The sequence below is a fragment of the Lactuca sativa genome, chromosome 1, assembly GCF_002870075.4.
Source record: "Lactuca sativa cultivar Salinas chromosome 1, Lsat_Salinas_v11, whole genome shotgun sequence".
In the NCBI taxonomy this organism is placed as follows: Eukaryota; Viridiplantae; Streptophyta; class Magnoliopsida; order Asterales; family Asteraceae; genus Lactuca; species Lactuca sativa.
The window spans coordinates 200,414,343-200,438,467 of record NC_056623.2 but is presented as its reverse complement, the minus strand read 5'-3'; the positions used below and the strand labels follow the sequence as shown (position 1 = coordinate 200,438,467).

The window sequence follows — 24,125 nt, the reverse complement described above, 5'->3', positions numbered from 1 at the left end:
ACCTCGTTTGCTTTCGTACGCGAGGCGTGGGACCCACGTGAGGGATCGGCTCCGTTCAGGGAAACACGAAAACGATCAACATTGAACCGGATGCCGCCCGAGCATAGACATAACAAGAAAGGAAAAAAAAAACGCACCTAAAACCTAAAAAAACGCAAACGGGCAACGAAAAAGGGGGTGCAACACGAGGACTTCCCAGGGGGTCACCCATCCTAGTACTACTCTCGCCCAAGCACGCTTAACTGCGGAGTTCTGATGGGATCCGGTGCATTAGTGCTGGTATGATCGCACCCGAAATACTATCCGTGGTAATTGTTTTTATGTCTTACAAGACGCAGAACCTCGTTTGCTTTCGTACGCGAGGCGTGGGACCCACGTTAGGGATCGGCTCCGTTCAGGGAAACACGAAAACGATCAACATTGAACCGGATGCCGCCCGAGCATAGACATAACAAGAAAGGAAAAAAAAAAAAACGCACCTAAAACCTAAAAAAACGCAAACGGGCAACGAAAAAGGGGGTGCAACACGAGGACTTCCCAGGAGGTCACCCATCCTAGTACTACTCTCGCCCAAGCACGCTTAACTGCGGAGTTCTGATGGGATCCGGTGCATTAGTGCTGGTATGATCGCACCCGAAATACTATCCGTGGTAATTGTTTTTATGTCTTACAAGACGCAGAACCTCGTTTGCTTTCGTACGCGAGGCGTGGGACCCACGTGAGGGATCGGCTCCGTTCAGGGAAACACGAAAACGATCAACATTGAACCGGATGCCGCCCGAGCATCGACATAACAAGAAAGGAAAAAAAAAAAACGCACCTAAAACCTAAAAAAACGCAAACGGGCAACGAAAAAGGGGGTGCAACACGAGGACTTCCCAGGGGGTCACCCATCCTAGTACTACTCTCGCCAAAGCACGCTTAACTGCGGAGTTCTGAAGGGATTCGGTGCATTAGTGCTGGTATGATCGCACCCGAAATACTATCCGTGGTAATTGTTTTTATGTCTTACAAGACGCAGAACCTCGTTTGCTTTCGTACGCGAGGCGTGGGACCCACGTGAGGGATCGGCTCCGTTCAGGGAAACACGAAAACGATCAACATTTAACCGGATGCCGCCCGAGCATAGACATAACAAGAAAGGAAAAAAAAACGCACCTAAAACCTAAAAAAACGCAAACGGGCAACGAAAAAGGGGGTGCAACACGAGGACTTCCCAGGGGGTCACCCATCCTAGTACTACTCTCGCCCAAGCACGCTTAACTGCGGAGTTCTGATGGGATCCGGTGCATTAGTGCTGGTATGATCGCACCCGAAATACTATCCGTGGTAATTGTTTTTATGTCTTACAAGACGCAGAACCTCGTTTGCTTTCGTACGCGAGGCGTGGGACCCACGTGAGGGATCGGCTCCGTTCAGGGAAACACGAAAACGATCAACATTGAACCGGATGCCGCCCGAGCATAGACATAACAAGAAAGGAAAAAAAAAAACGCACCTAAAACCTAAAAAAACGCAAACGGGCAACGAAAAAGGGGGTGCAACACGAGGACTTCCCAGGGGGTCACCCATCCTAGTACTACTCTCGCCCAAGCACGCTTAACTGCGGAGTTCTGATGGGATCCGGTGCATTAGTGCTGGTATGATCGCACCCAAAATACTATCCGTGGTAATTGTTTTTATGTCTTACAAGACGCAGAACCTCGTTTGCTTTCGTACGCGAGGCGTGGGACCCACGTGAGGGATCGGCTCCGTTCAGGGAAACACGAAAACGATCAACATTGAACCGGATGCCGCCCGAGCATAGACATAACAAGAAAGGAAAAAAAAAAACGCACCTAAAACCTAAAAAAACGCAAACGGGCAACGAAAAAGGGGGTGCAACACGAGGACTTCCCAGGGGGTCACCCATCCTAGTACTACTCTCGCCCAAGCACGCTTAACTGCGGAGTTCTGATGGGATCCGGTGCATTAGTGCTGGTATGATCGCACCCGAAATACTATCCGTGGTAATTGTTTTTATGTCTTACAAGACGCAGAACCTCGTTTGCTTTCGTACGCGAGGCGTGGGACCCACGTGAGGGATCGGCTCCGTTCAGGGAAACACGAAAACGATCAACATTGAACCGGATGCCGCCCGAGCATAGACATAACAAGAAAGGAAAAAAAAAAAACGCACCTAAAACCTAAAAAAACGCAAACGGGCAACGAAAAAGGGGGTGCAACACGAGGACTTCCCAGGGGGTCACCCATCCTAGTACTACTCTCGCCCAAGCACGCTTAACTGCGGAGTTCTGATGGGATCCGGTGCATTAGTGCTGGTATGATCGCACCCGAAATACTATCCGTGGTAATTGTTTTTATGTCTTACAAGACGCAGAACCTCGTTTGCTTTCGTACGCGAGGCGTGGGACCCACGTGAGGGATCGGCTCCGTTCAGGGAAACACGAAAACGATCAACATTGAACCGGATGCCGCCCGAGCATCGACATAACAAGAAAGGAAAAAAAAAAACGCACCTAAAACCTAAAAAAACGCAAACGGGCAACGAAAAAGGGGGTGCAACACGAGGACTTCCCAGGGGGTCACCCATCCTAGTACTACTCTCGCCCAAGCACGCTTAACTGCGGAGTTCTGATGGGATCCGGTGCATTAGTGCTGGTATGATCGCACCCGAAATACTATCCGTGGTAATTGTTTTTATGTCTTACAAGACGCAGAACCTCGTTTGCTTTCGTACGCGAGGCGTGGGACCCACGTGAGGGATCGGCTCCGTTCAGGGAAACACGAAAACGATCAACATTGAACCGGATGCCGCCCGAGCATAGACATAACAAGAAAGGAAAAAAAAAAACGCACCTAAAACCTAAAAAAACGCAAACGGGCAACGAAAAAGGGGGTGCAACACGAGGACTTCCCAGGGGGTCACCCATCCTAGTACTACTCTCGCCCAAGCACGCTTAACTGCGGAGTTCTGATGGGATCCGGTGCATTAGTGCTGGTATGATCGCACCCGAAATACTATCCGTGGTAATTGTTTTTATGTCTTACAAGACGCAGAACCTCGTTTGCTTTCGTACGCGAGGCGTGGGACCCACGTTAGGGATCGGCTCCGTTCAGGGAAACACGAAAACGATCAACATTGAACCGGATGCCGCCCGAGCATCGACATAACAAGAAAGGAAAAAAAAAAAAACGCACCTAAAACCTAAAAAAACGCAAACGGGCAACGAAAAAGGGGGTGCAACACGAGGACTTCCCAGGGGGTCACCCATCCTAGTACTACTCTCGCCCAAGCACGCTTAACTGCGGAGTTCTGATGGGATCCGGTGCATTAGTGCTGGTATGATCGCACCCGAAATACTATCCGTGGTAATTGTTTTTATGTCTTACAAGACGCAGAACCTCGTTTGCTTTCGTACGCGAGGCGTGGGACCCACGTGAGGGATCGGCTCCGTTCAGGGAAACACGAAAACGATCAACATTGAACCGGATGCCGCCCGAGCATCGACATAACAAGAAAGGAAAAAAAAACGCACCTAAAACCTAAAAAAACGCAAACGGGCAACGAAAAAGGGGGTGCAACACGAGGACTTCCCAGGGGGTCACCCATCCTAGTACTACTCTCGCCCAAGCACGCTTAACTGCGGAGTTCTGATGGGATCCGGTGCGTTAGTGCTGGTATGATCGCACCCGAAATACTATCCGTGGTAATTGTTTTTATGTCTTACAAGACGCAGAACCTCGTTTGCTTTCGTACGCGAGGCGTGGGACCCACGTGAGGGATCGGCTCCGTTCAGGGAAACACGAAAACGATCAACATTGAACCGGATGCCGCCCGAGCATCGACATAACAAGAAAGGAAAAAAAAACGCACCTAAAACCTAAAAAAACGCAAACGGGCAACGAAAAAGGGGGTGCAACACGAGGACTTCCCAGGGGGTCACCCATCCTAGTACTACTCTCGCCCAAGCACGCTTAACTGCGGAGTTCTGATGGGATCCGGTGCATTAGTGCTGGTATGATCGCACCCGAAATACTATCCGTGGTAATTGTTTTTATGTCTTACAAGACGCAGAACCTCGTTTGCTTTCGTACGCGAGGCGTGGGACCCACGTGAGGGATCGGCTCCGTTCAGGGAAACACGAAAACGATCAACATTGAACCGGATGCCGCCCGAGCATAGACATAACAAGAAAGGAAAAAAAAAAACGCACCTAAAACCTAAAAAAACGCAAACGGGCAACGAAAAAGGGGGTGCAACACGAGGACTTCCCAGGGGGTCACCCATCCTAGTACTACTCTCGCCCAAGCACGCTTAACTGCGGAGTTCTGATGGGATCCGGTGCATTAGTGCTGGTATGATCGCACCCGAAATACTATCCGTGGTAATTGTTTTTATGTCTTACAAGACGCAGAACCTCGTTTGCTTTCGTACGCGAGGCGTGGGACCCACGTGAGGGATCGGCTCCGTTCAGGGAAACACGAAAACGATCAACATTGAACCGGATGCCGCCCGAGCATAGACATAACAAGAAAGGAAAAAAAAAAAAAACGCACCTAAAACCTAAAAAAACGCAAACGGGCAACGAAAAAGGGGGTGCAACACGAGGACTTCCCAGGAGGTCACCCATCCTAGTACTACTCTCGCCCAAGCACGCTTAACTGCGGAGTTCTGATGGGATCCGGTGCATTAGTGCTGGTATGATCGCACCCGAAATACTATCCGTGGTAATTGTTTTTATGTCTTACAAGACGCAGAACCTCGTTTGCTTTCGTACGCGAGGCGTGGGACCCACGTGAGGGATCGGCTCCGTTCAGGGAAACACGAAAACGATCAACATTGAACCGGATGCCGCCCGAGCATCGACATAACAAGAAAGGAAAAAAAAAAAAACGCACCTAAAACCTAAAAAAACGCAAACGGGCAACGAAAAAGGGGGTGCAACACGAGGACTTCCCAGGGGGTCACCCATCCTAGTACTACTCTCGCCAAAGCACGCTTAACTGCGGAGTTCTGAAGGGATTCGGTGCATTAGTGCTGGTATGATCGCACCCGAAATACTATCCGTGGTAATTGTTTTTATGTCTTACAAGACGCAGAACCTCGTTTGCTTTCGTACGCGAGGCGTGGGACCCACGTGAGGGATCGGCTCCGTTCAGGGAAACACGAAAACGATCAACATTGAACCGGATGCCGCCCGAGCATAGACATAACAAGAAAGGAAAAAAAAACGCACCTAAAACCTAAAAAAACGCAAACGGGCAACGAAAAAGGGGGCGCAACACGAGGACTTCCCAGGGGGTCACCCATCCTAGTACTACTCTCGCCCAAGCACGCTTAACTGCGGAGTTCTGATGGGATCCGGTGCATTAGTGCTGGTATGATCGCACCCGAAATACTATCCGTGGTAATTGTTTTTATGTCTTACAAGACGCAGAACCTCGTTTGCTTTCGTACGCGAGGCGTGGGACCCACGTGAGGGATCGGCTCCGTTCAGGGAAACACGAAAACGATCAACATTGAACCGGATGCCGCCCGAGCATAGACATAACAAGAAAGGAAAAAAAAAACGCACCTAAAACCTAAAAAAACGCAAACGGGCAACGAAAAAGGGGGTGCAACACGAGGACTTCCCAGGGGGTCACCCATCCTAGTACTACTCTCGCCCAAGCACGCTTAACTGCGGAGTTCTGATGGGATCCGGTGCATTAGTGCTGGTATGATCGCACCCGAAATACTATCCGTGGTAATTGTTTTTATGTCTTACAAGACGCAGAACCTCGTTTGCTTTCGTACGCGAGGCGTGGGACCCACGTTAGGGATCGGCTCCGTTCAGGGAAACACGAAAACGATCAACATTGAACCGGATGCCGCCCGAGCATAGACATAACAAGAAAGGAAAAAAAAAAAAACGCACCTAAAACCTAAAAAAACGCAAACGGGCAACGAAAAAGGGGGTGCAACACGAGGACTTCCCAGGAGGTCACCCATCCTAGTACTACTCTCGCCCAAGCACGCTTAACTGCGGAGTTCTGATGGGATCCGGTGCATTAGTGCTGGTATGATCGCACCCGAAATACTATCCGTGGTAATTGTTTTTATGTCTTACAAGACGCAGAACCTCGTTTGCTTTCGTACGCGAGGCGTGGGACCCACGTGAGGGATCGGCTCCGTTCAGGGAAACACGAAAACGATCAACATTGAACCGGATGCCGCCCGAGCATCGACATAACAAGAAAGGAAAAAAAAAAAACGCACCTAAAACCTAAAAAAACGCAAACGGGCAACGAAAAAGGGGGTGCAACACGAGGACTTCCCAGGGGGTCACCCATCCTAGTACTACTCTCGCCAAAGCACGCTTAACTGCGGAGTTCTGAAGGGATTCGGTGCATTAGTGCTGGTATGATCGCACCCGAAATACTATCCGTGGTAATTGTTTTTATGTCTTACAAGACGCAGAACCTCGTTTGCTTTCGTACGCGAGGCGTGGGACCCACGTGAGGGATCGGCTCCGTTCAGGGAAACACGAAAACGATCAACATTTAACCGGATGCCGCCCGAGCATAGACATAACAAGAAAGGAAAAAAAAACGCACCTAAAACCTAAAAAAACGCAAACGGGCAACGAAAAAGGGGGTGCAACACGAGGACTTCCCAGGGGGTCACCCATCCTAGTACTACTCTCGCCCAAGCACGCTTAACTGCGGAGTTCTGATGGGATCCGGTGCATTAGTGCTGGTATGATCGCACCCGAAATACTATCCGTGGTAATTGTTTTTATGTCTTACAAGACGCAGAACCTCGTTTGCTTTCGTACGCGAGGCGTGGGACCCACGTGAGGGATCGGCTCCGTTCAGGGAAACACGAAAACGATCAACATTGAACCGGATGCCGCCCGAGCATAGACATAACAAGAAAGGAAAAAAAAAACGCACCTAAAACCTAAAAAAACGCAAACGGGCAACGAAAAAGGGGGTGCAACACGAGGACTTCCCAGGGGGTCACCCATCCTAGTACTACTCTCGCCCAAGCACGCTTAACTGCGGAGTTCTGATGGGATCCGGTGCATTAGTGCTGGTATGATCGCACCCGAAATACTATCCGTGGTAATTGTTTTTATGTCTTACAAGACGCAGAACCTCGTTTGCTTTCGTACGCGAGGCGTGGGACCCACGTTAGGGATCGGCTCCGTTCAGGGAAACACGAAAACGATCAACATTGAACCGGATGCCGCCCGAGCATCGACATAACAAGAAAGGAAAAAAAAAAAAAACGCACCTAAAACCTAAAAAAACGCAAACGGGCAACGAAAAAGGGGGTGCAACACGAGGACTTCCCAGGGGGTCACCCATCCTAGTACTACTCTCGCCCAAGCACGCTTAACTGCGGAGTTCTGATGGGATCCGGTGCATTAGTGCTGGTATGATCGCACCCGAAATACTATCCGTGGTAATTGTTTTTATGTCTTACAAGACGCAGAACCTCGTTTGCTTTCGTACGCGAGGCGTGGGACCCACGTGAGGGATCGGCTCCGTTCAGGGAAACACGAAAACGATCAACATTGAACCGGATGCCGCCCGAGCATAGACATAACAAGAAAGGAAAAAAAAAAACGCACCTAAAACCTAAAAAAACGCAAACGGGCAACGAAAAAGGGGGTGCAACACGAGGACTACCCAGGGGGTCACCCATCCTAGTACTACTCTCGCCCAAGCACGCTTAACTGCGGAGTTCTGATGGGATCCGGTGCATTAGTGCTGGTATGATCGCACCCGAAATACTATCCGTGGTAATTGTTTTTATGTCTTACAAGACGCAGAACCTCGTTTCCTTTCGTACGCGAGGCGTGGGACCCACGTGAGGGATCGGCTCCGTTCAGGGAAACACGAAAACGATCAACATTGAACCGGATGCCGCCCGAGCATAGACATAACAAGAAAGTAAAAAAAAAAACGCACCTAAAACCTAAAAAAACGCAAACGGGCAACGAAAAAGGGGGTGCAACACGAGGACTTCCCAGGGGGTCACCCATCCTAGTACTACTCTCGCCCAAGCACGCTTAACTGCGGAGTTCTGATGGGATCCGGTGCATTAGTGCTGGTATGATCGCACCCGAAATACTATCCGTGGTAATTGTTTTTATGTCTTACAAGACGCAGAACCTCGTTTGCTTTCGTACGCGAGGCGTGGGACCCACGTGAGGGATCGGCTCCGTTCAGGGAAACACGAAAACGATCAACATTGAACCGGATGCCGCCCGAGCATAGACATAACAAGAAAGGAAAAAAAAAACGCACCTAAAACCTAAAAAAACGCAAACGGGCAACGAAAAAGGGGGTGCAACACGAGGACTTCCCAGGGGGTCACCCATCCTAGTACTACTCTCGCCCAAGCACGCTTAACTGCGGAGTTCTGATGGGATCCGGTGCATTAGTGCTGGTATGATCGCACCCGAAATACTATCCGTGGTAATTGTTTTTATGTCTTACAAGACGCAGAACCTCGTTTGCTTTCGTACGCGAGGCGTGGGACCCACGTTAGGGATCGGCTCCGTTCAGGGAAACACGAAAACGATCAACATTGAACCGGATGCCGCCCGAGCATCGACATAACAAGAAAGGAAAAAAAAAAAAACGCACCTAAAACCTAAAAAAACGCAAACGGGCAACGAAAAAGGGGGTGCAACACGAGGACTTCCCAGGGGGTCACCCATCCTAGTACTACTCTCGCCCAAGCACGCTTAACTGCGGAGTTCTGATGGGATCCGGTGCATTAGTGCTGGTATGATCGCACCCGAAATACTATCCGTGGTAATTGTTTTTATGTCTTACAAGACGCAGAACCTCGTTTGCTTTCGTACGCGAGGCGTGGGACACACGTGAGGGATCGGCTCCGTTCAGGGAAACACGAAAACGATCAACATTGAACCGGATGCCGCCCGAGCATCGACATAACAAGAAAGGAAAAAAAACGCACCTAAAACCTAAAAAAACGCAAACGGGCAACGAAAAAGGGGGTGCAACACGAGGACTTCCCAGGGGGTCACCCATCCTAGTACTACTCTCGCCCAAGCACGCTTAACTGCGGAGTTCTGATGGGATCCGGTGCGTTAGTGCTGGTATGATCGCACCCGAAATACTATCCGTGGTAATTGTTTTTATGTCTTACAAGACGCAGAACCTCGTTTGCTTTCGTACGCGAGGCGTGGGACCCACGTGAGGGATCGGCTCCGTTCAGGGAAACACGAAAACGATCAACATTGAACCGGATGCCGCCCGAGCATCGACATAACAAGAAAGGAAAAAAAAACGCACCTAAAACCTAAAAAAACGCAAACGGGCAACGAAAAAGGGGGTGCAACACGAGGACTTCCCAGGGGGTCACCCATCCTAGTACTACTCTCGCCCAAGCACGCTTAACTGCGGAGTTCTGATGGGATCCGGTGCATTAGTGCTGGTATGATCGCACCCGAAATACTATCCGTGGTAATTGTTTTTATGTCTTACAAGACGCAGAACCTCGTTTGCTTTCGTACGCGAGGCGTGGGACCCACGTGAGGGATCGGCTCCGTTCAGGGAAACACGAAAACGATCAACATTGAACCGGATGCCGCCCGAGCATAGACATAACAAGAAAGGAAAAAAAAAAAAACGCACCTAAAACCTAAAAAAACGCAAACGGGCAACGAAAAAGGGGGTGCAACACGAGGACTTCCCAGGGGGTCACCCATCCTAGTACTACTCTCGCCCAAGCACGCTTAACTGCGGAGTTCTGATGGGATCCGGTGCATTAGTGCTGGTATGATCGCACCCGAAATACTATCCGTGGTAATTGTTTTTATGTCTTACAAGACGCAGAACCTCGTTTGCTTTCGTACGCGAGGCGTGGGACCCACGTGAGGGATCGGCTCCGTTCAGGGAAACACGAAAACGATCAACATTGAACCGGATGCCGCCCGAGCATCGACATAACAAGAAAGGAAAAAAAAAAAACGCACCTAAACCTAAAAAAACGCAAACGGGCAACGAAAAAGGGGGTGCAACACGAGGACTTCCCAGGGGGTCACCCATCCTAGTACTACTCTCGCCAAAGCACGCTTAACTGCGGAGTTCTGAAGGGATTCGGTGCATTAGTGCTGGTATGATCGCACCCGAAATACTATCCGTGGTAATTGTTTTTATGTCTTACAAGACGCAGAACCTCGTTTGCTTTCGTACGCGAGGCGTGGGACCCACGTGAGGGATCGGCTCCGTTCAGGGAAACACGAAAACGATCAACATTGAACCGGATGCCGCCCGAGCATAGACATAACAAGAAAGGAAAAAAAAACGCACCTAAAACCTAAAAAAACGCAAACGGGCAACGAAAAAGGGGGTGCAACACGAGGACTTCCCAGGGGGTCACCCATCCTAGTACTACTCTCGCCCAAGCACGCTTAACTGCGGAGTTCTGATGGGATCCGGTGCATTAGTGCTGGTATGATCACACCCGAAATACTATCCGTGGTAATTGTTTTTATGTCTTACAAGACGCAGAACCTCGTTTGCTTTCGTACGCGAGGCGTGGGACCCACGTGAGGGATCGGCTCCGTTCAGGGAAACACGAAAACGATCAACATTGAACCGGATGCCGCCCGAGCATAGACATAACAAGAAAGGAAAAAAAAAACGCACCTAAAACCTAAAAAAACGCAAACGGGCAACGAAAAAGGGGGTGCAACACGAGGACTTCCCAGGGGGTCACCCATCCTAGTACTACTCTCGCCCAAGCACGCTTAACTGCGGAGTTCTGATGGGATCCGGTGCATTAGTGCTGGTATGATCGCACCCGAAATACTATCCGTGGTAATTGTTTTTATGTCTTACAAGACGCAGAACCTCGTTTGCTTTCGTACGCGAGGCGTGGGACCCACGTTAGGGATCGGCTCCGTTCAGGGAAACACGAAAACGATCAACATTGAACCGGATGCCGCCCGAGCATCGACATAACAAGAAAGGAAAAAAAAAAAAAACGCACCTAAAACCTAAAAAAACGCAAACGGGCAACGAAAAAGGGGGTGCAACACGAGGACTTCCCAGGGGGTCACCCATCCTAGTACTACTCTCGCCCAAGCACGCTTAACTGCGGAGTTCTGATGGGATCCGGTGCATTAGTGCTGGTATGATCGCACCCGAAATACTATCCGTGGTAATTGTTTTTATGTCTTACAAGACGCAGAACCTCGTTTGCTTTCGTACGCGAGGCGTGGGACCCACGTGAGGGATCGGCTCCGTTCAGGGAAACACGAAAACGATCAACATTGAACCGGATGCCGCCCGAGCATAGACATAACAAGAAAGGAAAAAAAAAACGCACCTAAAACCTAAAAAAACGCAAACGGGCAACGAAAAAGGGGGTGCAACACGAGGACTTCCAAGGGGGTCACCCATCCTAGTACTACTCTCGCCAAAGCACGCTTAACTGCGGAGTTCTGAAGGGATTCGGTGCATTAGTGCTGGTATGATCGCACCCGAAATACTATCCGTGGTAATTGTTTTTATGTCTTACAAGACGCAGAACCTCGTTTGCTTTCGTACGCGAGGCGTGGGACCCACGTGAGGGATCGGCTCCGTTCAGGGAAACACGAAAACGATCAACATTGAACCGGATGCCGCCCGAGCATAGACATAACAAGAAAGGAAAAAAAAACGCACCTAAAACCTAAAAAAACGCAAACGGGCAACGAAAAAGGGGGTGCAACACGAGGACTTCCCAGGGGGTCACCCATCCTAGTACTACTCTCGCCCAAGCACGCTTAACTGCGGAGTTCTGATGGGATCCGGTGCATTAGTGCTGGTATGATCGCACCCGAAATACTATCCGTGGTAATTGTTTTTATGTCTTACAAGACGCAGAACCTCGTTTGCTTTCGTACGCGAGGCGTGGGACCCACGTGAGGGATCGGCTCCGTTCAGGGAAACACGAAAACGATCAACATTGAACCGGATGCCGCCCGAGCATAGACATAACAAGAAAGGAAAAAAAAAACGCACCTAAAACCTAAAAAAACGCAAACGGGCAACGAAAAAGGGGGTGCAACACGAGGACTTCCCAGGGGGTCACCCATCCTAGTACTACTCTCGCCCAAGCACGCTTAACTGCGGAGTTCTGATGGGATCCGGTGCATTAGTGCTGGTATGATCGCACCCGAAATACTATCCGTGGTAATTGTTTTTATGTCTTACAAGACGCAGAACCTCGTTTGCTTTCGTACGCGAGGCGTGGGACCCACGTTAGGGATCGGCTCCGTTCAGGGAAACACGAAAACGATCAACATTGAACCGGATGCCGCCCGAGCATCGACATAACAAGAAAGGAAAAAAAAAAAAACGCACCTAAAACCTAAAAAAACGCAAACGGGCAACGAAAAAGGGGGTGCAACACGAGGACTTCCCAGGGGGTCACCCATCCTAGTACTACTCTCGCCCAAGCACGCTTAACTGCGGAGTTCTGATGGGATCCGGTGCATTAGTGCTGGTATGATCGCACCCGAAATACTATCCGTGGTAATTGTTTTTATGTCTTACAAGACGCAGAACCTCGTTTGCTTTCGTACGCGAGGCGTGGGACCCACGTGAGGGATCGGCTCCGTTCAGGGAAACACGAAAACGATCAACATTGAACCGGATGCCGCCCGAGCATAGACATAACAAGAAAGGAAAAAAAAAACGCACCTAAAACCTAAAAAAACGCAAACGGGCAACGAAAAAGGGGGTGCAACACGAGGACTTCCCAGGGGGTCACCCATCCTAGTACTACTCTCGCCCAAGCACGCTTAACTGCGGAGTTCTGATGGGATCCGGTGCATTAGTGCTGGTATGATCGCACCCGAAATACTATCCGTGGTAATTGTTTTTATGTCTTACAAGACGCAGAACCTCGTTTGCTTTCGTACGCGAGGCGTGGGACCCACGTTAGGGATCGGCTCCGTTCAGGGAAACACGAAAACGATCAACATTGAACCGGATGCCGCCCGAGCATCGACATAACAAGAAAGGAAAAAAAAAAAAAACGCACCTAAAACCTAAAAAAACGCAAACGGGCAACGAAAAAGGGGGTGCAACACGAGGACTTCCCAGGGGGTCACCCATCCTAGTACTACTCTCGCCCAAGCACGCTTAACTGCGGAGTTCTGATGGGATCCGGTGCATTAGTGCTGGTATGATCGCACCCGAAATACTATCCGTGGTAATTGTTTTTATGTCTTACAAGACGCAGAACCTCGTTTGCTTTCGTACGCGAGGCGTGGGACCCACGTGAGGGATCGGCTCCGTTCAGGGAAACACGAAAACGATCAACATTGAACCGGATGCCGCCCGAGCATAGACATAACAAGAAAGGAAAAAAAAAACGCACCTAAAACCTAAAAAAACGCAAACGGGCAACGAAAAAGGGGGTGCAACACGAGGACTTCCCAGGGGGTCACCCATCCTAGTACTACTCTCGCCAAAGCACGCTTAACTGCGGAGTTCTGAAGGGATTCGGTGCATTAGTGCTGGTATGATCGCACCCGAAATACTATCCGTGGTAATTGTTTTTATGTCTTACAAGACGCAGAACCTCGTTTGCTTTCGTACGCGAGGCGTGGGACCCACGTGAGGGATCGGCTCCGTTCAGGGAAACACGAAAACGATCAACATTGAACCGGATGCCGCCCGAGCATAGACATAACAAGAAAGGAAAAAAAAACGCACCTAAAACCTAAAAAAACGCAAACGGGCAACGAAAAAGGGGGTGCAACACGAGGACTTCCCAGGGGGTCACCCATCCTAGTACTACTCTCGCCCAAGCACGCTTAACTGCGGAGTTCTGATGGGATCCGGTGCATTAGTGCTGGTATGATCGCACCCGAAATACTATCCGTGGTAATTGTTTTTATGTCTTACAAGACGCAGAACCTCGTTTGCTTTCGTACGCGAGGCGTGGGACCCACGTGAGGGATCGGCTCCGTTCAGGGAAACACGAAAACGATCAACATTGAACCGGATGCCGCCCGAGCATAGACATAACAAGAAAGGAAAAAAAAAACGCACCTAAAACCTAAAAAAACGCAAACGGGCAACGAAAAAGGGGGTGCAACACGAGGACTTCCCAGGGGGTCACCCATCCTAGTACTACTCTCGCCCAAGCACGCTTAACTGCGGAGTTCTGATGGGATCCGGTGCATTAGTGCTGGTATGATCGCACCCGAAATACTATCCGTGGTAATTGTTTTTATGTCTTACAAGACGCAGAACCTCGTTTGCTTTCGTACGCGAGGCGTGGGACCCACGTTAGGGATCGGCTCCGTTCAGGGAAACACGAAAACGATCAACATTGAACCGGATGCCGCCCGAGCATCGACATAACAAGAAAGGAAAAAAAAAAAAACGCACCTAAAACCTAAAAAAACGCAAACGGGCAACGAAAAAGGGGGTGCAACACGAGGACTTCCCAGGGGGTCACCCATCCTAGTACTACTCTCGCCCAAGCACGCTTAACTGCGGAGTTCTGATGGGATCCGGTGCATTAGTGCTGGTATGATCGCACCCGAAATACTATCCGTGGTAATTGTTTTTATGTCTTACAAGACGCAGAACCTCGTTTGCTTTCGTACGCGAGGCGTGGGACACACGTGAGGGATCGGCTCCGTTCAGGGAAACACGAAAACGATCAACATTGAACCGGATGCCGCCCGAGCATCGACATAACAAGAAAGGAAAAAAAAACGCACCTAAAACCTAAAAAAACGCAAACGGGCAACGAAAAAGGGGGTGCAACACGAGGACTTCCCAGGGGGTCACCCATCCTAGTACTACTCTCGCCCAAGCACGCTTAACTGCGGAGTTCTGATGGGATCCGGTGCGTTAGTGCTGGTATGATCGCACCCGAAATACTATCCGTGGTAATTGTTTTTATGTCTTACAAGACGCAGAACCTCGTTTGCTTTCGTACGCGAGGCGTGGGACCCACGTGAGGGATCGGCTCCGTTCAGGGAAACACGAAAACGATCAACATTGAACCGGATGCCGCCCGAGCATCGACATAACAAGAAAGGAAAAAAAAACGCACCTAAAACCTAAAAAAACGCAAACGGGCAACGAAAAAGGGGGTGCAACACGAGGACTTCCCAGGGGGTCACCCATCCTAGTACTACTCTCGCCCAAGCACGCTTAACTGCGGAGTTCTGATGGGATCCGGTGCATTAGTGCTGGTATGATCGCACCCGAAATACTATCCGTGGTAATTGTTTTTATGTCTTACAAGACGCAGAACCTCGTTTGCTTTCGTACGCGAGGCGTGGGACCCACGTGAGGGATCGGCTCCGTTCAGGGAAACACGAAAACGATCAACATTGAACCGGATGCCGCCCGAGCATAGACATAACAAGAAAGGAAAAAAAAAAAACGCACCTAAAACCTAAAAAAACGCAAACGGGCAACGAAAAAGGGGGTGCAACACGAGGACTTCCCAGGGGGTCACCCATCCTAGTACTACTCTCGCCCAAGCACGCTTAACTGCGGAGTTCTGATGGGATCCGGTGCATTAGTGCTGGTATGATCGCACCCGAAATACTATCCGTGGTAATTGTTTTTATGTCTTACAAGACGCAGAACCTCGTTTGCTTTCGTACGCGAGGCGTGGGACCCACGTGAGGGATCGGCTCCGTTCAGGGAAACACGAAAACGATCAACATTGAACCGGATGCCGCCCGAGCATCGACATAACAAGAAAGGAAAAAAAAACGCACCTAAAACCTAAAAAAACGCAAACGGGCAACGAAAAAGGGGGTGCAACACGAGGACTTCCCAGGGGGTCACCCATCCTAGTACTACTCTCGCCCAAGCACGCTTAACTGCGGAGTTCTGATGGGATCCGGTGCATTAGTGCTGGTATGATCGCACCCGAAATACTATCCGTGGTAATTGTTTTTATGTCTTACAAGACGCAGAACCTCGTTTGCTTTCGTACGCGAGGCGTGGGACCCACGTGAGGGATCGGCTCCGTTCAGGGAAACACGAAAACGATCAACATTGAACCGGATGCCGCCCGAGCATAGACATAACAAGAAAGGAAAAAAAAAAAACGCACCTAAAACCTAAAAAAACGCAAACGGGCAACGAAAAAGGGGGTGCAACACGAGGACTTCCCAGGGGGTCACCCATCCTAGTACTACTCTCGCCCAAGCACGCTTAACTGCGGAGTTCTGATGGGATCCGGTGCATTAGTGCTGGTATGATCGCACCCGAAATACTATCCGTGGTAATTGTTTTTATGTCTTACAAGACGCAGAACCTCGTTTGCTTTCGTACGCGAGGCGTGGGACCCACGTGAGGGATCGGCTCCGTTCAGGGAAACACGAAAACGATCAACATTGAACCGGATGCCGCCCGAGCATCGACATAACAAGAAAGGAAAAAAAAAACGCACCTAAAACCTAAAAAAACGCAAACGGGCAACGAAAAAGGGGGTGCAACACGAGGACTTCCCAGGGGGTCACCCATCCTAGTACTACTCTCGCCCAAGCACGCTTAACTGCGGAGTTCTGATGGGATCCGGTGCATTAGTGCTGGTATGATCGCACCCGAAATACTATCCGTGGTAATTGTTTTTATGTCTTACAAGACGCAGAACCTCGTTTGCTTTCGTACGCGAGGCGTGGGACCCACGTGAGGGATCGGCTCCGTTCAGGGAAACACGAAAACGATCAACATTGAACCGGATGCCGCCCGAGCATAGACATAACAAGAAAGGAAAAAAAAAAACGCACCTAAAACCTAAAAAAACGCAAACGGGCAACGAAAAAGGGGGTGCAACACGAGGACTTCCCAGGGGGTCACCCATCCTAGTACTACTCTCGCCCAAGCACGCTTAACTGCGGAGTTCTGATGGGATCCGGTGCATTAGTGCTGGTATGATCGCACCCGAAATACTATCCGTGGTAATTGTTTTTATGTCTTACAAGACGCAGAACCTCGTTTGCTTTCGTACGCGAGGCGTGGGACCCACGTGAGGGATCGGCTCCGTTCAGGGAAACACGAAAACGATCAACATTGAACCGGATGCCGCCCGAGCATAGACATAACAAGAAAGGAAAAAAAAAAACGCACCTAAAACCTAAAAAAACGCAAACGGGCAACGAAAAAGGGGGTGCAACACGAGGACTTCCCAGGGGGTCACCCATCCTAGTACTACTCTCGCCCAAGCACGCTTAACTGCGGAGTTCTGATGGGATCCGGTGCATTAGTGCTGGTATGATCGCACCCGAAATACTATCCGTGGTAATTGTTTTTATGTCTTACAAGACGCAGAACCTCGTTTGCTTTCGTACGCGAGGCGTGGGACCCACGTTAGGGATCGGCTCCGTTCAGGGAAACACGAAAACGATCAACATTGAACCGGATGCCGCCCGAGCATCGACATAACAAGAAAGGAAAAAAAAAAAAAACGCACCTAAAACCTAAAAAAACGCAAACGGGCAACGAAAAAGGGGGTGCAACACGAGGACTTCCCAGGGGGTCACCCATCCTAGTACTACTCTCGCCCAAGCACGCTTAACTGCGGAGTTCTGATGGGATCCGGTGCATTAGTGCTGGTATGATCGCACCCGAAATACTATCCGTGGTAATTGTTTTTATGTCTTACAAGACGCAGAACCTCGTTTGCTTTCGTACGCGAGGCGTGGGACCCACGTGAGGGATCGGCTCCGTTCAGGGAAACACGAAAACGATCAACATTGAACCGGATGCCGCCCGAGCATAGACATAACAAGAAAGGAAAAAAAAAAAACGCACCTAAAACCTAAAAAAACGCAAACGGGCAACGAAAAAGGGGGTGCAACACGAGGACTACCCAGGGGGTCACCCATCCTAGTACTACTCTCGCCCAAGCACGCTTAACTGCGGAGTTCTGATGGGATCCGGTGCATTAGTGCTGGTATGATCGCACCCGAAATACTATCCGTGGTAATTGTTTTTATGTCTTACAAGACGCAGAACCTCGTTTCCTTTCGTACGCGAGGCGTGGGACCCACGTGAGGGATCGGCTCCGTTCAGGGAAACACGAAAACGATCAACATTGAACCGGATGCCGCCCGAGCATAGACATAACAAGAAAGTAAAAAAAAAAACGCACCTAAAACCTAAAAAAACGCAAACGGGCAACGAAAAAGGGGGTGCAACACGAGGACTTCCCAGGGGGTCACCCATCCTAGTACTACTCTCGCCCAAGCACGCTTAACTGCGGAGTTCTGATGGGATCCGGTGCATTAGTGCTGGTATGATCGCACCCGAAATACTATCCGTGGTAATTGTTTTTATGTCTTACAAGACGCAGAACCTCGTTTGCTTTCGTACGCGAGGCGTGGGACCCACGTGAGGGATCGGCTCCGTTCAGGGAAACACGAAAACGATCAACATTGAACCGGATGCCGCCCGAGCATAGACATAACAAGAAAGGAAAAAAAAAACGCACCTAAAACCTAAAAAAACGCAAACGGGCAACGAAAAAGGGGGTGCAACACGAGGACTTCCCAGGGGGTCACCCATCCTAGTACTACTCTCGCCCAAGCACGCTTAACTGCGGAGTTCTGATGGGATCCGGTGCATTAGTGCTGGTATGATCGCACCCGAAATACTATCCGTGGTAATTGTTTTTATGTCTTACAAGACGCAGAACCTCGTTTGCTTTCGTACGCGAGGCGTGGGACCCACGTTAGGGATCGGCTCCGTTCAGGGAAACACGAAAACGATCAACATTGAACCGGATGCCGCCCGAGCATCGACATAACAAGAAAGGAAAAAAAAAAAAACGCACCTAAAACCTAAAAAAACGCAAACGGGCAACGAAAAAGGGGGTGCAACACGAGGACTTCCCAGGGGGTCACCCATCCTAGTACTACTCTCGCCCAAGCACGCTTAACTGCGGAGTTCTGATGGGATCCGGTGCATTAGTGCTGGTATGATCGCACCCGAAATACTATCCGTGGTAATTGTTTTTATGTCTTACAAGACGCAGAACCTCGTTTGCTTTCGTACGCGAGGCGTGGGACACACGTGAGGGATCGGCTCCGTTCAGGGAAACACGAAAACGATCAACATTGAACCGGATGCCGCCCGAGCATCGACATAACAAGAAAGGAAAAAAAACGCACCTAAAACCTAAAAAAACGCAAACGGGCAACGAAAAAGGGGGTGCAACACGAGGACTTCCCAGGGGGTCACCCATCCTAGTACTACTCTCGCCCAAGCACGCTTAACTGCGGAGTTCTGATGGGATCCGGTGCGTTAGTGCTGGTATGATCGCACCCGAAATACTATCCGTGGTAATTGTTTTTATGTCTTACAAGACGCAGAACCTCGTTTGCTTTCGTACGCGAGGCGTGGGACCCACGTGAGGGATCGGCTCCGTTCAGGGAAACACGAAAACGATCAACATTGAACCGGATGCCGCCCGAGCATCGACATAACAAGAAAGGAAAAAAAAACGCACCTAAAACCTAAAAAAACGCAAACGGGCAACGAAAAAGGGGGTGCAACACGAGGACTTCCCAGGGGGTCACCCATCCTAGTACTACTCTCGCCCAAGCACGCTTAACTGCGGAGTTCTGATGGGATCCGGTGCATTAGTGCTGGTATGATCGCACCCGAAATACTATCCGTGGTAATTGTTTTTATGTCTTACAAGACGCAGAACCTCGTTTGCTTTCGTACGCGAGGCGTGGGACCCACGTGAGGGATCGGCTCCGTTCAGGGAAACACGAAAACGATCAACATTGAACCGGATGCCGCCCGAGCATAGACATAACAAGAAAGGAAAAAAAAAAAAACGCACCTAAAACCTAAAAAAACGCAAACGGGCAACGAAAAAGGGGGTGCAACACGAGGACTTCCCAGGGGGTCACCCATCCTAGTACTACTCTCGCCCAAGCACGCTTAACTGCGGAGTTCTGATGGGATCCGGTGCATTAGTGCTGGTATGATCGCACCCGAAATACTATCCGTGGTAATTGTTTTTATGTCTTACAAGACGCAGAACCTCGTTTGCTTTCGTACGCGAGGCGTGGGACCCACGTGAGGGATCGGCTCCGTTCAGGGAAACACGAAAACGATCAACATTGAACCGGATGCCGCCCGAGCATCGACATAACAAGAAAGGAAAAAAAAAAAACGCACCTAAAACCTAAAAAAACGCAAACGGGCAACGAAAAAGGGGGTGCAACACGAGGACTTCCCAGGGGGTCACCCATCCTAGTACTACTCTCGCCAAAGCACGCTTAACTGCGGAGTTCTGAAGGGATTCGGTGCATTAGTGCTGGTATGATCGCACCCGAAATACTATCCGTGGTAATTGTTTTTATGTCTTACAAGACGCAGAACCTCGTTTGCTTTCGTACGCGAGGCGTGGGACCCACGTGAGGGATCGGCTCCGTTCAGGGAAACACGAAAACGATCAACATTGAACCGGATGCCGCCCGAGCATAGACATAACAAGAAAGGAAAAAAAAACGCACCTAAAACCTAAAAAAACGCAAACGGGCAACGAAAAAGGGGGTGCAACACGAGGACTTCCCAGGGGGTCACCCATCCTAGTACTACTCTCGCCCAAGCACGCTTAACTGCGGAGTTCTGATGGGATCCGGTGCATTAGTGCTGGTATGATCGCACCCGAAATACTATCCGTGGTAATTGTTTTTATGTCTTACAAGACGCAGAACCTCGTTTGCTTTCGTACGCGAGGCGTGGGACCCACGTGAGGGATCGGCTCCGTTCAGGGAAACACGAAAACGATCAACATTGAACCGGATGCCGCCCGAGCATAGACATAACAAGAAAGGAAAAAAAAAACGCACCTAAAACCTAAAAAAACGCAAACGGGCAACGAAAAAGGGGGTGCAACACGAGGACTTCCCAGGGGGTCACCCATCCTAGTACTACTCTCGCCCAAGCACGCTTAACTGCGGAGTTCTGATGGGATCCGGTGCATTAGTGCTGGTATGATCGCACCCGAAATACTATCCGTGGTAATTGTTTTTATGTCTTACAAGACGCAGAACCTCGTTTGCTTTCGTACGCGAGGCGTGGGACCCACGTTAGGGATCGGCTCCGTTCAGGGAAACACGAAAACGATCAACATTGAACCGGATGCCGCCCGAGCATCGACATAACAAGAAAGGAAAAAAAAAAAAAACGCACCTAAAACCTAAAAAAACGCAAACGGGCAACGAAAAAGGGGGTGCAACACGAGGACTTCCCAGGGGGTCACCCATCCTAGTACTACTCTCGCCCAAGCACGCTTAACTGCGGAGTTCTGATGGGATCCGGTGCATTAGTGCTGGTATGATCGCACCCGAAATACTATCCGTGGTAATTGTTTTTATGTCTTACAAGACGCAGAACCTCGTTTGCTTTCGTACGCGAGGCGTGGGACCCACGTGAGGGATCGGCTCCGTTCAGGGAAACACGAAAACGATCAACATTGAACCGGATGCCGCCCGAGCATAGACATAACAAGAAAGGAAAAAAAAAACGCACCTAAAACCTAAAAAAACGCAAACGGGCAACGAAAAAGGGGGTGCAACACGAGGACTTCCCAGGGGGTCACCCATCCTAGTACTACTCTCGCCAAAGCACGCTTAACTGCGGAGTTCTGAAGGGATTCGGTGCATTAGTGCTGGTATGATCGCACCCGAAATACTATCCGTGGTAATTGTTTTTATGTCTTACAAGACGCAGAACCTCGTTTGCTTTCGTACGCGAGGCGTGGGACCCACGTTAGGGATCGGCTCCGTTCAGGGAAACACGAAAACGATCAACATTGAACCGGATGCCGCCCGAGCATCGACATAACAAGAAAGGAAAAAAAAAAAAACGCACCTAAAACCTAAAAAAACGCAAACGGGCAACGAAAAAGGGGGTGCAACACGAGGACTTCCCAGGGGGTCACCCATCCTAGTACTACTCTCGCCCAAGCACGCTTAACTGCGGAGTTCTGATGGGATCCGGTGCATTAGTGCTGGTATGATCGCACCCGAAATACTATCCGTGGTAATTGTTTTTATGTCTTACAAGACGCAGAACCTCGTTTGCTTTCGTACGCGAGGCGTGGGACCCACGTTAGGGATCGGCTCCGTTCAGGGAAACACGAAAACGATCAACATTGAACCGGATGCCGCCCGAGCATCGACATAACAAGAAAGGAAAAAAAAAAAAAACGCACCTAAAACCTAAAAAAACGCAAACGGGCAACGAAAAAGGGGGTGCAACACGAGGACTTCCCAGGGGGTCACCCATCCTAGTACTACTCTCGCCCAAGCACGCTTAACTGCGGAGTTCTGATGGGATCCGGTGCATTAGTGCTGGTATGATCGCACCCGAAATACTATCCGTGGTAATTGTTTTTATGTCTTACAAGACGCAGAACCTCGTTTGCTTTCGTACGCGAGGCGTGGGACCCACGTGAGGGATCGGCTCCGTTCAGGGAAACACGAAAACGATCAACATTGAACCGGATGCCGCCCGAGCATAGACATAACAAGAAAGGAAAAAAAAAAAACGCACCTAAAACCTAAAAAAACGCAAACGGGCAACGAAAAAGGGGGTGCAACACGAGGACTACCCAGGGGGTCACCCATCCTAGTACTACTCTCGCCCAAGCACGCTTAACTGCGGAGTTCTGATGGGATCCGGTGCATTAGTGCTGGTATGATCGCACCCGAAATACTATCCGTGGTAATTGTTTTTATGTCTTACAAGACGCAGAACCTCGTTTCCTTTCGTACGCGAGGCGTGGGACCCACGTGAGGGATCGGCTCCGTTCAGGGAAACACGAAAACGATCAACATTGAACCGGATGCCGCCCGAGCATAGACATAACAAGAAAGTAAAAAAAAAAACGCACCTAAAACCTAAAAAAACGCAAACGGGCAACGAAAAAGGGGGTGCAACACGAGGACTTCCCAGGGGGTCACCCATCCTAGTACTACTCTCGCCCAAGCACGCTTAACTGCGGAGTTCTGATGGGATCCGGTGCATTAGTGCTGGTATGATCGCACCCGAAATACTATCCGTGGTAATTGTTTTTATGTCTTACAAGACGCAGAACCTCGTTTGCTTTCGTACGCGAGGCGTGGGACCCACGTGAGGGATCGGCTCCGTTCAGGGAAACACGAAAACGATCAACATTGAACCGGATGCCGCCCGAGCATAGACATAACAAGAAAGGAAAAAAAAAACGCACCTAAAACCTAAAAAAACGCAAACGGGCAACGAAAAAGGGGGTGCAACACGAGGACTTCCCAGGGGGTCACCCATCCTAGTACTACTCTCGCCCAAGCACGCTTAACTGCGGAGTTCTGATGGGATCCGGTGCATTAGTGCTGGTATGATCGCACCCGAAATACTATCCGTGGTAATTGTTTTTATGTCTTACAAGACGCAGAACCTCGTTTGCTTTCGTACGCGAGGCGTGGGACCCACGTTAGGGATCGGCTCCGTTCAGGGAAACACGAAAACGATCAACATTGAACCGGATGCCGCCCGAGCATCGACATAACAAGAAAGGAAAAAAAAAAAAACGCACCTAAAACCTAAAAAAACGCAAACGGGCAACGAAAAAGGGGGTGCAACACGAGGACTTCCCAGGGGGTCACCCATCCTAGTACTACTCTCGCCCAAGCACGCTTAACTGCGGAGTTCTGATGGGATCCGGTGCATTAGTGCTGGTATGATCGCACCCGAAATACTATCCGTGGTAATTGTTTTTAAATTGTTTTTATGTCTTACAAGACGCAGAACCTCGTTTGCTTTCGTACGCGAGGCGTGGGACACACGTGAGGGATCGGCTCCGTTCAGGGAAACACGAAAACGATCAACATTGAACCGGATGCCGCCCGAGCATCGACATAACAAGAAAGGAAAAAAAACGCACCTAAAACCTAAAAAAACGCAAACGGGCAACGAAAAAGGGGGTGCAACACGAGGACTTCCCAGGGGGTCACCCATCCTAGTACTACTCTCGCCCAAGCACGCTTAACTGCGGAGTTCTGATGGGATCCGGTGCGTTAGTGCTGGTATGATCGCACCCGAAATACTATCCGTGGTAA

General features: G+C 50.0%; 71 non-coding genes across 71 annotated transcripts; all 71 read right to left on the bottom strand.

Annotated features, from left to right (window-relative positions):
* Positions 1-174: 174 nt before the first annotated feature.
* On the bottom strand, positions 175-293 carry LOC128129229 (5S ribosomal RNA). The gene has a single exon (XR_008227092.1). It is a non-coding gene; the product is annotated as a 5S ribosomal RNA (ribosomal RNA).
* A 223-nt stretch (positions 294-516) lies between these two features.
* Positions 517-635, bottom strand: LOC128131370 (5S ribosomal RNA). The gene has a single exon (XR_008229284.1). It is a non-coding gene; the product is annotated as a 5S ribosomal RNA (ribosomal RNA).
* A 222-nt stretch (positions 636-857) lies between these two features.
* On the bottom strand, positions 858-976 carry LOC128131050 (5S ribosomal RNA). Its single transcript, XR_008228978.1, has one exon. It is a non-coding gene; the product is annotated as a 5S ribosomal RNA (ribosomal RNA).
* A 219-nt stretch (positions 977-1,195) lies between these two features.
* On the bottom strand, positions 1,196-1,314 carry LOC128129228 (5S ribosomal RNA). Its single transcript, XR_008227091.1, has one exon. It is a non-coding gene; the product is annotated as a 5S ribosomal RNA (ribosomal RNA).
* A 221-nt stretch (positions 1,315-1,535) lies between these two features.
* Positions 1,536-1,654, bottom strand: LOC128129223 (5S ribosomal RNA). The gene has a single exon (XR_008227090.1). It is a non-coding gene; the product is annotated as a 5S ribosomal RNA (ribosomal RNA).
* A 221-nt stretch (positions 1,655-1,875) lies between these two features.
* Positions 1,876-1,994, bottom strand: LOC128129215 (5S ribosomal RNA). Its single transcript, XR_008227088.1, has one exon. It is a non-coding gene; the product is annotated as a 5S ribosomal RNA (ribosomal RNA).
* Positions 1,995-2,216: 222 nt separating this feature from the next.
* LOC128129214 (5S ribosomal RNA) lies at positions 2,217-2,335 on the bottom strand. The gene has a single exon (XR_008227087.1). It is a non-coding gene; the product is annotated as a 5S ribosomal RNA (ribosomal RNA).
* A 221-nt stretch (positions 2,336-2,556) lies between these two features.
* On the bottom strand, positions 2,557-2,675 carry LOC128129212 (5S ribosomal RNA). The gene has a single exon (XR_008227086.1). It is a non-coding gene; the product is annotated as a 5S ribosomal RNA (ribosomal RNA).
* Positions 2,676-2,896: 221 nt separating this feature from the next.
* Positions 2,897-3,015, bottom strand: LOC128129210 (5S ribosomal RNA). Its single transcript, XR_008227085.1, has one exon. It is a non-coding gene; the product is annotated as a 5S ribosomal RNA (ribosomal RNA).
* A 223-nt stretch (positions 3,016-3,238) lies between these two features.
* On the bottom strand, positions 3,239-3,357 carry LOC128129208 (5S ribosomal RNA). Its single transcript, XR_008227084.1, has one exon. It is a non-coding gene; the product is annotated as a 5S ribosomal RNA (ribosomal RNA).
* A 219-nt stretch (positions 3,358-3,576) lies between these two features.
* Positions 3,577-3,695, bottom strand: LOC128129594 (5S ribosomal RNA). Its single transcript, XR_008227515.1, has one exon. It is a non-coding gene; the product is annotated as a 5S ribosomal RNA (ribosomal RNA).
* Positions 3,696-3,914: 219 nt separating this feature from the next.
* LOC128129206 (5S ribosomal RNA) lies at positions 3,915-4,033 on the bottom strand. Its single transcript, XR_008227083.1, has one exon. It is a non-coding gene; the product is annotated as a 5S ribosomal RNA (ribosomal RNA).
* Positions 4,034-4,254: 221 nt separating this feature from the next.
* LOC128129205 (5S ribosomal RNA) lies at positions 4,255-4,373 on the bottom strand. Its single transcript, XR_008227082.1, has one exon. It is a non-coding gene; the product is annotated as a 5S ribosomal RNA (ribosomal RNA).
* A 224-nt stretch (positions 4,374-4,597) lies between these two features.
* Positions 4,598-4,716, bottom strand: LOC128131259 (5S ribosomal RNA). Its single transcript, XR_008229172.1, has one exon. It is a non-coding gene; the product is annotated as a 5S ribosomal RNA (ribosomal RNA).
* Positions 4,717-4,939: 223 nt separating this feature from the next.
* Positions 4,940-5,058, bottom strand: LOC128131049 (5S ribosomal RNA). The gene has a single exon (XR_008228977.1). It is a non-coding gene; the product is annotated as a 5S ribosomal RNA (ribosomal RNA).
* A 219-nt stretch (positions 5,059-5,277) lies between these two features.
* On the bottom strand, positions 5,278-5,396 carry LOC128130117 (5S ribosomal RNA). Its single transcript, XR_008228040.1, has one exon. It is a non-coding gene; the product is annotated as a 5S ribosomal RNA (ribosomal RNA).
* Positions 5,397-5,616: 220 nt separating this feature from the next.
* On the bottom strand, positions 5,617-5,735 carry LOC128129204 (5S ribosomal RNA). The gene has a single exon (XR_008227081.1). It is a non-coding gene; the product is annotated as a 5S ribosomal RNA (ribosomal RNA).
* A 223-nt stretch (positions 5,736-5,958) lies between these two features.
* Positions 5,959-6,077, bottom strand: LOC128131238 (5S ribosomal RNA). The gene has a single exon (XR_008229151.1). It is a non-coding gene; the product is annotated as a 5S ribosomal RNA (ribosomal RNA).
* A 222-nt stretch (positions 6,078-6,299) lies between these two features.
* LOC128131048 (5S ribosomal RNA) lies at positions 6,300-6,418 on the bottom strand. The gene has a single exon (XR_008228976.1). It is a non-coding gene; the product is annotated as a 5S ribosomal RNA (ribosomal RNA).
* A 219-nt stretch (positions 6,419-6,637) lies between these two features.
* Positions 6,638-6,756, bottom strand: LOC128129202 (5S ribosomal RNA). Its single transcript, XR_008227080.1, has one exon. It is a non-coding gene; the product is annotated as a 5S ribosomal RNA (ribosomal RNA).
* A 220-nt stretch (positions 6,757-6,976) lies between these two features.
* On the bottom strand, positions 6,977-7,095 carry LOC128129201 (5S ribosomal RNA). The gene has a single exon (XR_008227079.1). It is a non-coding gene; the product is annotated as a 5S ribosomal RNA (ribosomal RNA).
* A 224-nt stretch (positions 7,096-7,319) lies between these two features.
* On the bottom strand, positions 7,320-7,438 carry LOC128129197 (5S ribosomal RNA). The gene has a single exon (XR_008227075.1). It is a non-coding gene; the product is annotated as a 5S ribosomal RNA (ribosomal RNA).
* A 221-nt stretch (positions 7,439-7,659) lies between these two features.
* LOC128130500 (5S ribosomal RNA) lies at positions 7,660-7,778 on the bottom strand. Its single transcript, XR_008228425.1, has one exon. It is a non-coding gene; the product is annotated as a 5S ribosomal RNA (ribosomal RNA).
* Positions 7,779-7,999: 221 nt separating this feature from the next.
* LOC128129195 (5S ribosomal RNA) lies at positions 8,000-8,118 on the bottom strand. The gene has a single exon (XR_008227074.1). It is a non-coding gene; the product is annotated as a 5S ribosomal RNA (ribosomal RNA).
* A 220-nt stretch (positions 8,119-8,338) lies between these two features.
* Positions 8,339-8,457, bottom strand: LOC128129191 (5S ribosomal RNA). Its single transcript, XR_008227073.1, has one exon. It is a non-coding gene; the product is annotated as a 5S ribosomal RNA (ribosomal RNA).
* A 223-nt stretch (positions 8,458-8,680) lies between these two features.
* On the bottom strand, positions 8,681-8,799 carry LOC128129190 (5S ribosomal RNA). The gene has a single exon (XR_008227072.1). It is a non-coding gene; the product is annotated as a 5S ribosomal RNA (ribosomal RNA).
* A 218-nt stretch (positions 8,800-9,017) lies between these two features.
* LOC128129593 (5S ribosomal RNA) lies at positions 9,018-9,136 on the bottom strand. The gene has a single exon (XR_008227514.1). It is a non-coding gene; the product is annotated as a 5S ribosomal RNA (ribosomal RNA).
* A 219-nt stretch (positions 9,137-9,355) lies between these two features.
* LOC128129187 (5S ribosomal RNA) lies at positions 9,356-9,474 on the bottom strand. Its single transcript, XR_008227071.1, has one exon. It is a non-coding gene; the product is annotated as a 5S ribosomal RNA (ribosomal RNA).
* Positions 9,475-9,697: 223 nt separating this feature from the next.
* Positions 9,698-9,816, bottom strand: LOC128129186 (5S ribosomal RNA). The gene has a single exon (XR_008227070.1). It is a non-coding gene; the product is annotated as a 5S ribosomal RNA (ribosomal RNA).
* Positions 9,817-10,037: 221 nt separating this feature from the next.
* LOC128131047 (5S ribosomal RNA) lies at positions 10,038-10,156 on the bottom strand. Its single transcript, XR_008228974.1, has one exon. It is a non-coding gene; the product is annotated as a 5S ribosomal RNA (ribosomal RNA).
* Positions 10,157-10,375: 219 nt separating this feature from the next.
* LOC128130085 (5S ribosomal RNA) lies at positions 10,376-10,494 on the bottom strand. The gene has a single exon (XR_008228008.1). It is a non-coding gene; the product is annotated as a 5S ribosomal RNA (ribosomal RNA).
* Positions 10,495-10,714: 220 nt separating this feature from the next.
* Positions 10,715-10,833, bottom strand: LOC128129185 (5S ribosomal RNA). Its single transcript, XR_008227069.1, has one exon. It is a non-coding gene; the product is annotated as a 5S ribosomal RNA (ribosomal RNA).
* Positions 10,834-11,057: 224 nt separating this feature from the next.
* On the bottom strand, positions 11,058-11,176 carry LOC128129184 (5S ribosomal RNA). Its single transcript, XR_008227068.1, has one exon. It is a non-coding gene; the product is annotated as a 5S ribosomal RNA (ribosomal RNA).
* Positions 11,177-11,396: 220 nt separating this feature from the next.
* LOC128131094 (5S ribosomal RNA) lies at positions 11,397-11,515 on the bottom strand. The gene has a single exon (XR_008229025.1). It is a non-coding gene; the product is annotated as a 5S ribosomal RNA (ribosomal RNA).
* A 219-nt stretch (positions 11,516-11,734) lies between these two features.
* LOC128129183 (5S ribosomal RNA) lies at positions 11,735-11,853 on the bottom strand. Its single transcript, XR_008227067.1, has one exon. It is a non-coding gene; the product is annotated as a 5S ribosomal RNA (ribosomal RNA).
* Positions 11,854-12,073: 220 nt separating this feature from the next.
* Positions 12,074-12,192, bottom strand: LOC128129182 (5S ribosomal RNA). Its single transcript, XR_008227066.1, has one exon. It is a non-coding gene; the product is annotated as a 5S ribosomal RNA (ribosomal RNA).
* A 223-nt stretch (positions 12,193-12,415) lies between these two features.
* Positions 12,416-12,534, bottom strand: LOC128129178 (5S ribosomal RNA). The gene has a single exon (XR_008227064.1). It is a non-coding gene; the product is annotated as a 5S ribosomal RNA (ribosomal RNA).
* Positions 12,535-12,754: 220 nt separating this feature from the next.
* Positions 12,755-12,873, bottom strand: LOC128129177 (5S ribosomal RNA). The gene has a single exon (XR_008227063.1). It is a non-coding gene; the product is annotated as a 5S ribosomal RNA (ribosomal RNA).
* A 224-nt stretch (positions 12,874-13,097) lies between these two features.
* On the bottom strand, positions 13,098-13,216 carry LOC128129176 (5S ribosomal RNA). The gene has a single exon (XR_008227062.1). It is a non-coding gene; the product is annotated as a 5S ribosomal RNA (ribosomal RNA).
* A 220-nt stretch (positions 13,217-13,436) lies between these two features.
* LOC128131046 (5S ribosomal RNA) lies at positions 13,437-13,555 on the bottom strand. Its single transcript, XR_008228973.1, has one exon. It is a non-coding gene; the product is annotated as a 5S ribosomal RNA (ribosomal RNA).
* A 219-nt stretch (positions 13,556-13,774) lies between these two features.
* Positions 13,775-13,893, bottom strand: LOC128129175 (5S ribosomal RNA). The gene has a single exon (XR_008227061.1). It is a non-coding gene; the product is annotated as a 5S ribosomal RNA (ribosomal RNA).
* Positions 13,894-14,113: 220 nt separating this feature from the next.
* On the bottom strand, positions 14,114-14,232 carry LOC128129173 (5S ribosomal RNA). The gene has a single exon (XR_008227060.1). It is a non-coding gene; the product is annotated as a 5S ribosomal RNA (ribosomal RNA).
* A 223-nt stretch (positions 14,233-14,455) lies between these two features.
* LOC128129172 (5S ribosomal RNA) lies at positions 14,456-14,574 on the bottom strand. Its single transcript, XR_008227059.1, has one exon. It is a non-coding gene; the product is annotated as a 5S ribosomal RNA (ribosomal RNA).
* A 219-nt stretch (positions 14,575-14,793) lies between these two features.
* LOC128129592 (5S ribosomal RNA) lies at positions 14,794-14,912 on the bottom strand. Its single transcript, XR_008227513.1, has one exon. It is a non-coding gene; the product is annotated as a 5S ribosomal RNA (ribosomal RNA).
* A 219-nt stretch (positions 14,913-15,131) lies between these two features.
* Positions 15,132-15,250, bottom strand: LOC128129169 (5S ribosomal RNA). The gene has a single exon (XR_008227058.1). It is a non-coding gene; the product is annotated as a 5S ribosomal RNA (ribosomal RNA).
* Positions 15,251-15,472: 222 nt separating this feature from the next.
* On the bottom strand, positions 15,473-15,591 carry LOC128129167 (5S ribosomal RNA). The gene has a single exon (XR_008227057.1). It is a non-coding gene; the product is annotated as a 5S ribosomal RNA (ribosomal RNA).
* A 219-nt stretch (positions 15,592-15,810) lies between these two features.
* LOC128129165 (5S ribosomal RNA) lies at positions 15,811-15,929 on the bottom strand. Its single transcript, XR_008227056.1, has one exon. It is a non-coding gene; the product is annotated as a 5S ribosomal RNA (ribosomal RNA).
* A 222-nt stretch (positions 15,930-16,151) lies between these two features.
* On the bottom strand, positions 16,152-16,270 carry LOC128129162 (5S ribosomal RNA). Its single transcript, XR_008227055.1, has one exon. It is a non-coding gene; the product is annotated as a 5S ribosomal RNA (ribosomal RNA).
* A 220-nt stretch (positions 16,271-16,490) lies between these two features.
* On the bottom strand, positions 16,491-16,609 carry LOC128129158 (5S ribosomal RNA). Its single transcript, XR_008227053.1, has one exon. It is a non-coding gene; the product is annotated as a 5S ribosomal RNA (ribosomal RNA).
* Positions 16,610-16,830: 221 nt separating this feature from the next.
* Positions 16,831-16,949, bottom strand: LOC128129156 (5S ribosomal RNA). The gene has a single exon (XR_008227052.1). It is a non-coding gene; the product is annotated as a 5S ribosomal RNA (ribosomal RNA).
* Positions 16,950-17,170: 221 nt separating this feature from the next.
* Positions 17,171-17,289, bottom strand: LOC128129154 (5S ribosomal RNA). The gene has a single exon (XR_008227051.1). It is a non-coding gene; the product is annotated as a 5S ribosomal RNA (ribosomal RNA).
* A 224-nt stretch (positions 17,290-17,513) lies between these two features.
* LOC128129153 (5S ribosomal RNA) lies at positions 17,514-17,632 on the bottom strand. Its single transcript, XR_008227050.1, has one exon. It is a non-coding gene; the product is annotated as a 5S ribosomal RNA (ribosomal RNA).
* Positions 17,633-17,854: 222 nt separating this feature from the next.
* LOC128130499 (5S ribosomal RNA) lies at positions 17,855-17,973 on the bottom strand. Its single transcript, XR_008228424.1, has one exon. It is a non-coding gene; the product is annotated as a 5S ribosomal RNA (ribosomal RNA).
* A 221-nt stretch (positions 17,974-18,194) lies between these two features.
* On the bottom strand, positions 18,195-18,313 carry LOC128129151 (5S ribosomal RNA). Its single transcript, XR_008227049.1, has one exon. It is a non-coding gene; the product is annotated as a 5S ribosomal RNA (ribosomal RNA).
* A 220-nt stretch (positions 18,314-18,533) lies between these two features.
* Positions 18,534-18,652, bottom strand: LOC128129150 (5S ribosomal RNA). The gene has a single exon (XR_008227048.1). It is a non-coding gene; the product is annotated as a 5S ribosomal RNA (ribosomal RNA).
* A 223-nt stretch (positions 18,653-18,875) lies between these two features.
* Positions 18,876-18,994, bottom strand: LOC128129147 (5S ribosomal RNA). The gene has a single exon (XR_008227047.1). It is a non-coding gene; the product is annotated as a 5S ribosomal RNA (ribosomal RNA).
* Positions 18,995-19,212: 218 nt separating this feature from the next.
* LOC128129591 (5S ribosomal RNA) lies at positions 19,213-19,331 on the bottom strand. The gene has a single exon (XR_008227512.1). It is a non-coding gene; the product is annotated as a 5S ribosomal RNA (ribosomal RNA).
* Positions 19,332-19,550: 219 nt separating this feature from the next.
* On the bottom strand, positions 19,551-19,669 carry LOC128129145 (5S ribosomal RNA). The gene has a single exon (XR_008227046.1). It is a non-coding gene; the product is annotated as a 5S ribosomal RNA (ribosomal RNA).
* A 223-nt stretch (positions 19,670-19,892) lies between these two features.
* LOC128129142 (5S ribosomal RNA) lies at positions 19,893-20,011 on the bottom strand. Its single transcript, XR_008227045.1, has one exon. It is a non-coding gene; the product is annotated as a 5S ribosomal RNA (ribosomal RNA).
* A 222-nt stretch (positions 20,012-20,233) lies between these two features.
* LOC128131044 (5S ribosomal RNA) lies at positions 20,234-20,352 on the bottom strand. The gene has a single exon (XR_008228971.1). It is a non-coding gene; the product is annotated as a 5S ribosomal RNA (ribosomal RNA).
* A 219-nt stretch (positions 20,353-20,571) lies between these two features.
* On the bottom strand, positions 20,572-20,690 carry LOC128129141 (5S ribosomal RNA). The gene has a single exon (XR_008227044.1). It is a non-coding gene; the product is annotated as a 5S ribosomal RNA (ribosomal RNA).
* A 220-nt stretch (positions 20,691-20,910) lies between these two features.
* On the bottom strand, positions 20,911-21,029 carry LOC128129136 (5S ribosomal RNA). Its single transcript, XR_008227042.1, has one exon. It is a non-coding gene; the product is annotated as a 5S ribosomal RNA (ribosomal RNA).
* Positions 21,030-21,253: 224 nt separating this feature from the next.
* LOC128129134 (5S ribosomal RNA) lies at positions 21,254-21,372 on the bottom strand. Its single transcript, XR_008227041.1, has one exon. It is a non-coding gene; the product is annotated as a 5S ribosomal RNA (ribosomal RNA).
* Positions 21,373-21,592: 220 nt separating this feature from the next.
* Positions 21,593-21,711, bottom strand: LOC128131043 (5S ribosomal RNA). Its single transcript, XR_008228970.1, has one exon. It is a non-coding gene; the product is annotated as a 5S ribosomal RNA (ribosomal RNA).
* A 223-nt stretch (positions 21,712-21,934) lies between these two features.
* Positions 21,935-22,053, bottom strand: LOC128129131 (5S ribosomal RNA). Its single transcript, XR_008227040.1, has one exon. It is a non-coding gene; the product is annotated as a 5S ribosomal RNA (ribosomal RNA).
* A 224-nt stretch (positions 22,054-22,277) lies between these two features.
* On the bottom strand, positions 22,278-22,396 carry LOC128129129 (5S ribosomal RNA). Its single transcript, XR_008227039.1, has one exon. It is a non-coding gene; the product is annotated as a 5S ribosomal RNA (ribosomal RNA).
* A 222-nt stretch (positions 22,397-22,618) lies between these two features.
* LOC128130498 (5S ribosomal RNA) lies at positions 22,619-22,737 on the bottom strand. The gene has a single exon (XR_008228423.1). It is a non-coding gene; the product is annotated as a 5S ribosomal RNA (ribosomal RNA).
* A 221-nt stretch (positions 22,738-22,958) lies between these two features.
* On the bottom strand, positions 22,959-23,077 carry LOC128129128 (5S ribosomal RNA). The gene has a single exon (XR_008227038.1). It is a non-coding gene; the product is annotated as a 5S ribosomal RNA (ribosomal RNA).
* A 220-nt stretch (positions 23,078-23,297) lies between these two features.
* Positions 23,298-23,416, bottom strand: LOC128129125 (5S ribosomal RNA). The gene has a single exon (XR_008227036.1). It is a non-coding gene; the product is annotated as a 5S ribosomal RNA (ribosomal RNA).
* Positions 23,417-23,639: 223 nt separating this feature from the next.
* On the bottom strand, positions 23,640-23,758 carry LOC128129123 (5S ribosomal RNA). The gene has a single exon (XR_008227035.1). It is a non-coding gene; the product is annotated as a 5S ribosomal RNA (ribosomal RNA).
* Positions 23,759-23,987: 229 nt separating this feature from the next.
* LOC128129590 (5S ribosomal RNA) lies at positions 23,988-24,106 on the bottom strand. Its single transcript, XR_008227511.1, has one exon. It is a non-coding gene; the product is annotated as a 5S ribosomal RNA (ribosomal RNA).
* Between the last annotated feature and the right edge of the window lie 19 nt (positions 24,107-24,125).